Below are 13997 nucleotides of genomic sequence, written 5' to 3'. Positions count from 1 at the left end.
GCTGATATTAAAAATGACAAATGCGAAAAATAACTGTGAAAATAAACTTTGCAGAGAATCAAACTGCATTCAGATCCAAAAAATGGTACTTAACTCTGGTGGTAAAAGGAAAAGACAGTCAATACTACAGAGAGCTCATCATTATGAACTCGATTATTATGATCATATTTGAACATTATCAAGTGTTCAGATTTAGATGCAATTTCTAAACATGTCCATAAGCCTGTGCTCTTAGAGATGGATTTACTTTTAGAAGATACTAAGACAGGTATATGCCCATAACAATTCACAGAGACTTTTACTCATATATTTTATTTATTTATTTATTTATTTATTTATTATATCTTCTGATATATTGCAGAAATGTGTCTATGTTAAATATGCTCTCAGAAAGTTGTCATCTGGAATCAGTGTGGTTCATACTATAAGGCTGAGTAGGTATAAAAAAAATTACCTTTTTTTTTTTTGTGGCAATACTTTAAGCAATTTTCCTTGATTCTACTACTTTCGAGGTCAGTATGCTCCATATTTAGAGAACCAAACTTTCTAAAGGCTCTCTTAACAGACTATCGATTTGGGAGTTTGTTTTTCTCTTAATGGAAATAACATCTTTATTCTAGCCCAGTTTTGCCGTCACTTCATAATAATTAGAGTATAATATAATACATTTATAATTCACTGGAGTATAAAAATCTATCCTAAGTTATCACAAGGAGAAAAGCTCTCCTTGCTTGTGCTGCAGAGATAGGGTTAAAATGCTCTTTGTGCAGTGTGTTTTGCTGTAACTTGCAGTTTTCACCGATACTTGGTCGCTGCGGTCTTTCACTCTCTCCTCTGCTGTCTTGTACAACTCTTTCTCTTGCTTCAGCTAGTTTCATCCCTTCTCTTTTGTCTTTTGTGTTTGAAGGCAAGGTCAGCAAGACGCCCGTCTGCAAGGGCTCCCAGCAGAGCAGGAGATGGCTGACGTGAAAGCCACCGCTCCGAGCTGCACGGGGGTACAGAGGACACCTGAAAGCGTTCTAACAGGAAAAAAGAAAGCTGGAAGGACCCAGAGGTTTAAGGTATAACCCTCTGGAAACAAGAGGTCAGATAAAGGTTTGAAATTGTATATAGTTTTCTTCTGGCTTTGATGGAAAGTTCCTTTAGAGCCTGGCTGGAAGAAAGGGCTCAAAGTGATGGGAGGGTCACAAGAGCTCTGATTTTTCTGCCTTATCATCAGTATTGCACACTTTGCAATAGGCGAAGTCTTTTCCTTCGCTGTTCAAAAATCTGTGGAGAGAAGAGTAAATTATGCCCTTCAATGACAAATTGACTGCATGAGTAAAGTGCACACACAGAAAATTAATGATAGCAACATTAACTCTGCAGTGACTTTAACTTCTTCCTTCCCTCCCCCAAAGAAAGTCAGAGGTAGCGTTGCCCATAACACCTCGCAGTGTATTAGTTCTCGCTTCTTGGAGCTACAGGTTGCGCTTTGAGCATAGGTCAGCTACCATGGAGAGGTGACTGTTGGAGCTGGGTACCTGAGGTGGCTCCATAACTTTGTTGAGTCTTACAGGTATAACCCTGTAGTCAGGTGAAACACATTGAATAGTCACTCCTCTTCATTTAAAAAATAAAATAAAATTAAATTAAAAAATAGTAAGAACAGAACTACAGCCTCTTTTCACAAAAGACTCTACTTTGGCAACCTTTTTAGTTTTTCTTTTAGTTTTTCTTTTTTTTTATTCTTTTTTTTTTGGCAGCACAGTAGCAAAAAAGCAATACTCTGACATTTTACAAAGCAAAGTAATCTGCTTTTCTGGTTCAAAATTAATTTTGGTTTCAAATATGACCCAACAGAGATACAAATCTTACTTAAACTTGTCAAATCCCGGATAAAATCTTTCATTTGATGCAGACTGACATTTTAAACAACATGTTTGATTTGTAGAAATGTTCTCAGTTTCAAATTTTTCATATGAACTGCAAACAAAATAGTTTTCGACGTGTTGCTGCCTGAGTGAACAGTGATTCACTTCATCGCTTCACATGTGCAATATATGACTTAACTAGATAAAGTGGTTTTAATTGTTCATTTTTTTTTTAAATGCAAGGACAATATTTTATTTACTGAAAATATTAAAGTGGTGCAAACCATCTGCATTACAATATTCAGAAGTTTGACAGTTTCCTGGAATCAGCTGAACAGGAAGCTGCTGTTTGTTTTGCATTGCCTTTGTGAGAATTGCCAATTAATAATTTATGTATAAGTTTTTTGGTTTCTCTACTGAAGTGTAACTATTAAAAAAAAAGTTGAGAATTATACATTTTTATTTTTGGCTGCTCTACAAAAATGTCTTATAGGATTTAAATCAATCGCAAGGAGGAAAAATTTAACGCGTCCGAGCAGACAGCTTGATATGCTCTACAACAAATTATTCCAACCCACTGCAAATGTTTATAATGAAAATGATAACTGAACCTTAGCTACACTGGAGCAATACTGGATATGGTGGTGCAAGTACACTCTGATAGATTGTATCTTAAGTCAAGAAAACAACATGCATACTGAACATAGTTTTAAGGGGTATGGAAAATGTGCCATTTCACTTCCACTAGCAGTAATGTGATTGTTCCTGGACAATTTTTGGGTGGAAATTTGAGGCTGGGAGCCCTTTGTTTTCTGTGGCTGCAGGAGGTGAGTGCAAGGCTCAGCAGCAGTGTTGGGGTAGGGCTGTGTGTTCATGCCTGTGTTTTGCATATGCTTATGCACAAAATCAGAAAGTTCAACTGGCTATTAATGGAGAACTAAACTGATGCTTTTAGATAGTACTGCTCAAATTGTTCTTGATAAATAAGTTATTAGATGAACTGAGCCCTAAATTTACATATCATGTCTAATCCTAGCTTATGCATTCATTATTCACAAGTGTTTGATGAACAGTTTATGAAAAAATCCTAAACATTAACTATGTATTTTGTGGTATGATTGACTCACCACCAGTGAAAAATTGTTGTTTTTCCCTGACTGAACAGCTAACCTAAAAAAAAAAAGACAGCTTAGTCACAGAAGTGCTGAACCCTGTTATGCCTAAGTGCCTTTGTTCAGACAACTAAAAATATTTATCTTATGAAAAAACAATTATCAAACACTAATGAAATAAAGAGCCATCGTAATCACAGCTATGGAGTTCATGACCTATGTGAACATGCTCACACTGTACAGCAGCTTGGAAGTGAAATACAAGGCTGGTGTCCATCAGACTGTGTAACTGAAAAGAGAAATTGCAAACAATCACAGCAAACTGGCTATAAACAACATGGAGACCAAAAAGTGTGTGCTTTTGAAACTGCTCCGGGCAAACTGGACTGTCCTAAAACTTATCCACTACTAATCCTGAATTCAGTTCAGGTCTGCTGACTTGTCTTCCATTGAATTCCAAGTCCAAAGAGTCCAAGGTCTGAGACTATGTAGGAGCCATTGATGCAATTTTTTATGATTATGTCATCTGCATTAAATTTGGGAATTTTAATTAAGTTTTAATTGAAGTTTTATATATATATATATATTATAGTAGGACAGATTTATAATACTGCTAAGACTGACCAATGTCACAGTGTCTCAAAAGCTGCATGTTCAGTCCTCCATCAGCTCAGGGAAAAGATGATGCAAATCTGTAAGACAGTACCAGAAATCCTTAGGAAAACTCTGTTACTAATGACTAAAATACCTCTAACCATGTGAGGAAGTAGCAGTAAACTGGCTGTATTGAAAAACCTACAGATAATATCCTTAAACAATTTTAATTGATTGTTCAGTCACCTGCAAATGATGCCCCTGGCTATGAGACGCAAATTTGCCTCAGAATAGTATATCATAGGATGAGAAAAAATGCCTGCTGTACTTTGAATCTCAATAAGCCTGGCTTGAGAACTGTCTCCTCTGCACACTTCAAATTATGTATATGAATATATAAATAGTATACTTATACAAATCATGTATTTTAAATGTAGACATAATATCTATTTACAAGTCACCATTTTAAATATATATAAATAGACAATTCTAAAAGATAAAAAAGATACATCACATGAAATTTTGAAATTAGGTGAAAACCTGGACATTAGCCCAGGACACGTACTAGTTCTCACTTTATTTATGCATCTGCACTTGGTAAACATAGGCTACCCCCTTATGGAGATGAAAAATGATGTGAGCGTATGATGATGAATCATGTATTCTATAGAAAGACCAGTGAAGTACCTAGAGAATATTTGCTGTTCATTGCTGCGTAATGGGTATGTATAAACCCTTCCTTGAGTTCAGTAGACATTGTCTGGTTAAAGATATTTATTCATGAACTGGAACCATTATTGTTTACAGCTGGAGGGGGAAAAAAGATACCAAAGGAGAAGCAGCAAACAGACAAGCTTTACGATTTGTTTACGCAGATCGTCCTTTATCACTTATCACCAATGTGGAAAGAGAGCTGTAGGGCACGCACTCTAAATGTTGATTCCTCTAGCTGACTTGCAGAGCCGTACAAATGGGGTTGGAGGGGACCTTTGGAGAGCTGTGGTCCAGTCTCAAAGAGTGACCTCACTGGTGGTTCCTAGGTGTTCTGCTTGGTGTGTCTTCATGCCCTTACATTGTGCAGTGCCTGTGCACCTCAAGCAGTGCTTGGAGTCCCACTGGCTACAGGTGGCAGGGTCCTCTGCTCCACCTGGGTGTCCCCTTTGGTCTCCTTCATGGACACAAACGCTCTGTCTTGTGCTCATTTGGCAAGGGCTAAAAAACCTGCAGGTTAAAAGCAGAGATATGACTTTTGCCAGTGTTTATCTTCTGGATAATCCTCTAATCCCAGAATTTGGTACACGTTGTAATTTTTTTTTTTTTTTCCTAATCATAGATTAAGTTATCTAAATTTTAGGGTTGACACTTCTTCCCTTGAGAGACTATTCCACAATCTAATATGTCTCACTGTCAGGGAGATTTCTCACATTGCTTTAAGCTATACACCCTTAGGTTACCCTACATAATTTTTCTCTACTTCAGCTCATTCATCAAATATTTGTATGCATGTAGTGTATCTTTTTACTCATTACTTAGCCAAATTATACATACTTAGCCCATTTTCCAGTCTTTGAGTATTTTTCCTAAAGGTTTATTTTAGCTCAAAATATGATTTGATTGCTTTTGCAAGAAAGAAATATATATATAAAATATTTTTTTCACATTTATATTACCCTAAACATATTAGGGCAATATCTGCACTTATTTGTTTATACCTCATGCAGTGTCAGTGAATTTGGAAGTATTAAATGAGTACAAAAATTGGTCTGTAGGACTTGTATCGCAATTTGGACAGCACTTGGTAATCTGAAGTGACACCCAGCTGAAAAATAGCAAAAAGCAGTGAGGCAGAATACTGTGGCTTTGCACAGACATATTTCCTTCTTTGTTTTCTGGTTACTGAAGTGGCAGAGAAGTATGGCTGGTCTGTGGTCATCCTGATTTTGGCTGAGGTAGAATTAATTTCCTCTAATGTGGGGGGTGAGCGAGCGGCTGTGTGGTGCTAGCTGCTTGCCAGGTTAACCCCACAGTGGTGGTGACAGAAAGACGTGCACACAGGTTTGTACATAAGTATCTTTGTTCACGTACATGTATGGACATAAGGATAGTAGAGAGCAGTGGAACTACTTGCTGGGAGAGTGGGTCAAGCATAAAGGAGTAACTGGTAATAACTGGTATATTGCACAATTTTGCATTAACATTTTTGTGTTCTTTTTTGCTGCAGTTAGAAAGAGAAATGCATACATTTTATATTTTATACATTATAAAATCGTTCTCTTGATGCCAATTACAATTGTCCTTTCTGTATTTTGAGCATGGCATCCTTGTGCTGTGCTCCAGCTTATTCAAAACCTATTAGAGGAAATCTTTCTTATTGACTTCATTGGCACATAAGCTGCACACAGCACTCTGCTGAGCAGTCCAACTTCTCGAAGTTATTCATGTCCTTGAACTGGTGGGGCCCTGGTGTAGCTCTTTGGTGAAGGGGGCATGCACAGTTCTCAGGTCTAGAGGTCTTGTGTTTCATCAGGAAAATCAAGATGATATTTCTTTGGAATTTCTGCAAATCTTAGTTCTTAGCCGTGAAAAACTGTCTGGGGGAAATGGCATGTAGACCATCTGCCAGTGTTGCCTGGAGTTGGATCTGCTGCTGAAGCCCAACCTGAGTCTCTCGGGATGAAGGGAACAAACTTCTGTCAGTTACTTCTGATTTTAAATCCACTACTTTTTCAGGCATACAGCAGTTTTAATATTTCTCCAACAATATCTTGTAGGAAGAGCTGGAAAGCAAGCCATTGGGCATAGAACATCTTAATTTACCAGGCAGTGGGAGTTACCGCAAATACTGCTTCATTGTCATGTCTCTGCGACACTGTGTTTTCCTTCCCGTGTTTGACGTCTCACGTTTGGTAGCTCTGTTGTTTTTTTGTTGGTGGTAGTGGTTTTATTTTTACCCTATAAGAGCAGCTATACCGCCAAGCTCACGGCTAAGTCTGTAACTAATATCTTCTCTTGACAGAAACGGTAAATAAAAATGAGAAAATGTTGGCAGTGTTGTCAATCCTGATCCATGTAAATTTTCTCTATATGTCTAAAGAAAAAAAAAAAAAAACCTAACAAAAGAGATTAAAAAACAAACAAAAACAAACAGAAAAAAAAGAAGACCTTTAAGCTCATGTCCAGACCTCATGATAGGGGGGCCAATGCTTCTGGAAGAATTCGCTCCCCTGCACTTACCTGGGGGTTACAGCCTGCGTATGGGTGGCCACCGCAGGATGGATGGAGTGTGGCAGCTCCCCTCGGGCTTACCCTGCCTCCATGCCTTGTAGAGTGGCACGTGTTGTACTCTGTGCTCAGTGGGGGGGTCCTTTGATAGCTCAGTGAAAAACATGTATAAGCTGCAACGCATGATAGTGTTTTATTTTCACAAATGGTTACACGTTTTTGTAGCCAAGGTAAGTATTAGGATATGATAAAAAAAAGTGTTAAAATTAATCTAGATATAAGAACTGATGAGAATGTAATTTCATGTGTTTGATTCCCCCAAAGGAAAGAATGATCGGGAAAAAGGGTAAAAGGGTGGAGCTGAAGAGGAGCACATGCTGCAGGGGGCAGGAAGGGAATAGGCTTCAGAGTAAATTATTTCCTCCATTTACCTGGAAAAGGACAAACGAAACCTGCCATAGGATACTGGCAACAAACTGTTTTCTTGGACCTTTTAAACAAAGAAAAATTCTACAGACTTTCAAAAGATAAGTGAGAACAAGCAATAACTTTTTTTTTTTTAAAAAAAAAAAAAAAAACTACTTTTCTCCCTTCTTTTAGGGAAGACCACACAAGAAATAAATATAAATAAGTATGTTAGATTCTAAGGTTGTCATGGCAAATGTTCAAAGATTCAGAGATGGCTGAGCTACTTTTATATACATGTACTTTTAATTTTGCTTTTTCTTACATCTGAGTTAAAATAGTCTTGAAGTAGTTGCTATAGTACAAAGACTTTTATTCATCTTTAGATCAGTTCTCCACCTTTTGAGGTTTTGATCGCCTGTAAAACATCAGATATAAATGAAAAAATATAGCCCTTTCAATTTTGAACTGGGTAGGCAACATTTAAAATGCTACATAAAGCTTTTGAGCATGATATTTCTAAAAAGAAAGATAAATAAGAGAGTTTGGAAGAGTGCAAATAAAAGAGTGAAGGGTTTATAATGTCAGACTGTGGGAAAGCTGAACATATTCAATTTAGGGAAGAGGAATGACAAGAAATCAACAGGCTGCACACCCATAAAGTGATTTCACGGGGAGGAGAGGGACTAATTGTTCTCATCAGTCTTCAAGGTTAAACAAAGGCATTATGGGGCTAAAAGAGAGAACATAAAACCTAATTCTGGTGTGGGACTTTTCCCTGCTGCTCCTCCATATCCAAGAGGTTAGCTCTGGGCAAACCAGGTGGAGAAATAGGGGGTTTTATGGGAAATATCTGCCGAAAATACACGATGAGGTTCTTCTAAATAGGGAGCATAAGAGCCACCGGGAAGACCTTGGCAACCTTGCAATGCCAAACAAGAAGCATTGATGCTTCCTGCTACAGTAGTGAGTTTTCAGTTATTAAGAGCTTTGCTGAATAGTTACACTGTGCATTAGATTATTTTCTGATGTACCTGTACTGTATGGTTTAGGACATTTAAACAATAAGTTTTAGATGAAGTAGCCCATTTTCAGTAATGATTAGGTAAGAAGTTAAAGGAAGTAGAAGCTATTTTTTAGAAGCAGTGGCTGCACATATTAAAATGTTTTGGATGTGTGCCTTAAAATTATTTTTAATATTCTTTCCATTTAATTAAGAAAGGCAAAAAAAATAACAGTTCTTCAGGGGAAATCAAGAAGATATCTTTCCATATTTTGAAAGTGCTCAGAAAGTTAGAATGCAGTAATAAAGCAGAAAAAAATGTATTCCCTCTTTCCCTCTTTTTCTTCTTTATCTTTCTCAATTTTTGGATCCTTCAAAGCTTCCAGGGAAGCGTATTGACAGTAAACATGCTTTTCTTAGTTACCTCCAGAGCCTCGGCGGTAATCCGTGGCCCCCTGGGGATCTGCAAATCGTGGATTGAAAACAGCTATCTAGCTAATAAAAGCTGCAGGATAACTCATTTAAAAGTTACTTTGCAGAAATTATGATTACTGAGTCTTGCAGCAATATACATATGAATTGTCTCTTGACTTCGATGGAGTCAATTAAAGCCACTTAATTAGTGCAGTTAGTAATCATCTTCTAAAATTACAGACTTTTGTTTCTGTTATGATTAGTCTATTTTAATACATTTTTAAAAATGACGTTGTGTAGGCAAATTTAATTAAGCATTTTCTTTAGTTTGCAACTTGTTTTTGCAACAAATGACTACTTTTAAACAGTTGGCAGGCCTCAATATTTAGAACTTTTAGGGCAACATAATCTCTTGTGCGAGTCTCTGGTTTTCTACCTGTTTATGGTTCCTGCTTTTATTCCTTGTTATCACTCACACTTAAACCTTCCTCTGGACGTGCATCCATTTTCCTCAGCTTTTACTTTTTTTTTCTGATAAATTTATTAATCATGAAAGGCCAGAAGCCTTCCCTTATGGGAGACCGTTGTCTGATGTACTAGACTAGACTCTTAGATTGAACTTTGATTGTGTAATAAATCTGTTCTCTCTTTCAAACAGGTCTGGTACAGGGAAACCTGATAATCCTGCGTGTAACATATACACTGGGGAAGAAGCAGACCCTGTAAACCCCTCCTGCCAGCTCTGCACTGAAGAGGCAACGGGCTCATTTCTGCTGCGGAGGCTAGCCTCTGCAACGTGAGGTAGGAGGGTACTCAAATCCCGCCAGGAAAGGGAATCATAGTAACGACACTTATTGATATTGATTCCTCTTAACTTTTACAAGCAGAAAAAATGTTTTCACACTTAGCAGGGATGCTGTTATTATACCCGATCTGAATGCTTATGTCTAATGTGTCACCTGTAGCATCCCCAAATGGGCAATTATTCCCTGAGTAGGAAATGGTTCTCCAGAACACAAAGCACTCCTGTCAGATGTGGCTCACGTTTAGTTTCTGGAGTTGATTTTGTGATGACAAATCCCTTTAATTTTGACTTGTTCATATTCATCAAACAAATGGGAATCCAAAATACTGTAAGAATTATTTTCAAGCAAAGCATTTGTTTTGACAGTATTGAGAAAAAAAAAAAAAAGAGAAACAACAAAACACAGAAAAAGGGAGAGATATTATCCTGTGACAATATATCCTTTTTATGCCTGAGAGGCATTGATTTACAGCAGAGGCATTTACAACTCTTCACATGCAGTACGCTCTTCAAAAATTGTTTATGAGAACAAGAAACATTTGCTGAGCTGACCTGTGAAATTCTGAGCTTTTTCTCCTGTAACAATTATTCCATATTCATGCATCCAAGAAAGGATGAGGTGGGTGGAAGAATGCTTTGAACCACCTCTGCTCTCCTACTCTTTAGGTCCCTCTTGGTATCAGACCAGTTTTATGTACTGCACAACCCAGGAAATTACCGTAGCAGATCACAAGGGGATAAGATCACAATAAATGATGCAGCCCACAAGTTTGAGGTGCTCATGGGAGAGGAAGCAGAAGGCCTCTGAAAATGCCTGCACAACCAAAGAAAATACTTGTCTCCTTTTGCCTTGGGGTGCACCAAAGCACCTCCTGAGTGAGCTTTGCACAGTTTGTGAAATACAAGATGAATGAGGGTTAAAACAAGTCCAACAGGCATGGTGTTAAGAAGATGCAGCAGTAATTTTATGGTGCAATTCCACCTTGGCCAACTAAACCAAGCAGGCAAGTTTTACTCCTCCTTGGGAGGCTGGGGACACATTCTGGCTACATGACATATTTTACTGCTTTGATGATATTTCAGAAACTCCTTTCTTGGTGAGAAGCCTAGAAGAATGTCTTACCTTTCTGAATGGAAGAGCATCTGCTACATTTGGTTTTTGTTTTCTAGCCTTGTCTGCTTCTCCCCCTCAATCCCCCCCCAAATAATAAAAGTGTCTGTCCTTCACAGAAGAGCAAGAGATCTCATCATATTTAGTCTCAAATTGTTCAAAGAAGAGACCCTTCAATCTTTCAAATACAAGCTGTGCAGAGTGTTGTCTTGAGTTGGGCATATTCTCTTCTCAGCTTGCATGGGTATATTGAGAGGAGTCAGACTGAAGTCAGTAAGATATTTCAGATTTACATTGGCCTTAAAAATCTAAATGCATCTCATAAACCTAACCCAAACAAAATATGGTTAAATAAGTGAATTTGTTCAGTAAATACATTTTTTTTAATTTCTTTAAATATTTCTCAGGTTCAAATAATATAACAGCACACAGAACATTCCCCTTGCGTTTCATTTGCTTTATCTATGTGAGTGCATGGCCTTGACTTTGTGGGAAATGTGTCCAGATTTGGGCTTCATAAGCCATCACAGCAAAGTTGGGTAACATATTTTATGGGCTAAAATGTAAGAATTGTTACAATATCAATAATATGTTGAAATGCTATTATTCACTATAGCACTGCCTCAATAAATGAAAACCAACATCAACTTTCTGTGAACCATCTTTTTTTTTAGAAGACAGTAAGCTACAGATCAAGCTTTGAGAAATTCTTCTGTAGCTGAATAGATGATTTCTTTTTTTTTGCTAGTAGCCTGCATCCCACCTATCAGAGAGAAAAGAAAATAATTTGTGCTACAGATACAAAGTGATTTTAAATGAAGCAGAGAATACAGCTCCAAACAGCAAAGTCTTGATTCAGAAGCAACTCTATTTGAATATAGGTGCATCATTAATTTTAAAACGTGTTCATTTCCTCTTAGGGATAATTCCTGTTTTAGAGAATGGGAAAAAAAAAAAAGATTCTTTAAGTCTACTTCTCTTTTTGCATACAAAAATTTTACAGAACTCTGATTCAATTGATTTTTTTCTTAAAAAATTACAGTGCGAAATTAAAAAAAAATCCAAATGTTTAAAATACAGCATAATTTTCACCTTATTTATAATTGGTTTCACAACTGAAAGTTAGTAGAGGTTTCATTTCTCAGGAATTTTTACTTTTTAAGTGTTAACAACAAATTATTATAATATATTAACATATAATAATAACAAACCCTGAGCCTGATTCCACCTTCCAAGCCCTTTATTTCCACTAAATTCATGTATGAATGCAATCCTTGCTCCTTTGAAAGCAATTGCCTTTCTGGATGTGCTTTTTGGATGAGTTCGACAGCAAAGACAATCATGCAGTGACTGCTGTCAACTGGATTTTAATAATTAAATTGGTGCATTTGCAACTTGGTGCATTATATTTAGGAACCAGAAAAAGTCACTTTTGGCTTTATTTATGACTGATTTTATCCTAAAGATATGTTTATGCACTAGCAGTCTTTACCAAAGATGTTTTGAAGCTACATGTCTTACTGATCTAATAAGAAGTCCACAATAATAAGGAAGCCAATACATTTCTGGGTAAAATAATCAGTTAAATAGTCAGTATTTGTGTTAAATACTGTTTGGAGGCAAAATAATGATAGTTTTCAAGAGTAGAAAGTGTAGTTAAAGCCAGAAAAAGAATTAGACCAGTCATTTTCAACCAGGGACCTGTTATTCCTTGGAAATTTGCAGGCTACTTGAAAACCTATTGACAATACATTTGTATGCCAATAGCCAATGTTGAAAATCATTAAAGCTGAGTGCTTTTGTATATATATGTATATATATATTTTTACTAAAGATAATGTAACTAAAATTGAGAAAAACGTTAAGAAATGACGCTACTGTTTGTTTGAATTTATGCAGCCTCTTTTTACTGTGCTCCGAAGTTTTTTATCCAAAACAGGATACCTTGCTAATAACTCTTCTTGTCTGTAGACTGCCAAAGAGGTCAGATTTTCCTATTAACACATATTATAAATTTTGTCATTAAAAATTGGCATCTTCTCACTTATGTGGGATGAGATGCAAACTTTTTTTTTTCTTTCCCCGAAAAGGTTTGGAATATAACATCCAGGTAAAAAGAAAATGGTGTAATGATAGGAGAAGGACATGTAGCTTTTTAGGCCAACACATTGGACTAATAAACAACTTAAAAGAAGAACAACCAGATGAGAGGGGATGTTCAGAAAGATAAACAGAATACTTAGGGGGATGCTACTAAATAATATTTAGTGATACCATTAAAATATGTAAAAATCTTTTCTGAAATATTGGTATATGCATATACAATACTTCATTCCCCGTGTATATATTCACTGCATCACCCTGTAAATCCCTGTTACCTCCACTAGTGCTCCCTTTCTTTTTTTTCTTTTCTTTTCTTTTTTTTTTTTCCCTACCCATACTTGTGACTGACAAGCAGAAGTAATATAATCTTGGAAGCTATAAAACATTACTTGATGGTTCAAGAAGTTGCTCCCAATATATCCCATAGAAGACAGCATAGCTATGTTGCCAGCCTTTTAGTCACTTATCTTCCTTGCCTCTAAATTATGTGAAATCATTTTAATAAAACCCATTGTGAAATAGATTGGCTTTCAGCAAATGTACATCGCAGCCTAAGATATCAGTGGAGAAAGTTTTTTGATGCAAAGATCAAAAGATATTCATTCTTCGATTAGTTTGATATTGAAATGAAAACTTATGCTTTGTTTTTATAAATAAGATGAAGACATTTAGTCACTTCCCTCATTTAGGTCTTTATAGATACAGGATGTTAATTTGGTGGTAGTTAATGATGTAACTATAACTGACCTTATCTGCTTTCCCCAGTAAATTGAATATAACCGTATAATGGTCGTGTCATTTACGCAAAAGACCGAGGAGCACCAGCTGGAACGGAGGGAATGAGAGTGCTGCCAACCTCCTTCAGGATGAACGCTCCTCAGAGTCCTTGGTGAGTGAGAATTTCTCAGGTCATTTAATGCAGCTCCAACCCATGGCACTTACCTCCACACCTTCCCTTGCTTTTGCAGATTTGGTCCTGGAATGCAATGCAGACCGAGGGCCTGCTCTCCGACGAGCGTGCTGCACTCCCTGCCCGTCTGCAGGGCCCATTAGTGGTAATGAGGTGGCTGTCTGCAGCCTCTCCCCGTGCCCGCAAAAGGAAAATCAAACCCTTTCCTCTGTATGGTCCCCACAGGCAAGAGCTGTAATTCTCTCTCTGAATAAATTCCTGGCTCTGACCCTGTACCATGGGGACAGATCACAGTTTAATGCCAGTCATTTACAAGCTGAACACCAGGGACACCGATGAGCACGTACCATTGCAGATAACCGAATGAGCTCCAAAACTGTCTGAGCCTTCTCCTCCCTCTCGTCTCGCATATTAAACCCAAACTACCAAAGCCTGGGGTTGCGGTCTAGTGTCAGTGCAGATGCT

At 37.3% G+C, this 13997-nt stretch overlaps 1 long non-coding RNA gene across 1 annotated transcript; it reads left to right on the top strand.

The window, feature by feature from the left end:
- Nucleotides 1–684: 684 nt before the first annotated feature.
- LOC310904243 lies at nt 685–13997 on the top strand. The gene is made up of 3 exons (XR_014588134.1): nt 685–1061; nt 9262–9404; nt 13388–13997. It is a non-coding gene; the product is annotated as an uncharacterized lncRNA (long non-coding RNA).

This window comes from Anser anser, assembly GCF_964211835.1.
Source record: "Anser anser genome assembly, chromosome: 9".
Classification (NCBI taxonomy): Eukaryota; Metazoa; Chordata; class Aves; order Anseriformes; family Anatidae; genus Anser; species Anser anser.
Note: the sequence above shows the minus strand (reverse complement) of the source record. Positions and strands in the feature narration are given on the sequence as shown.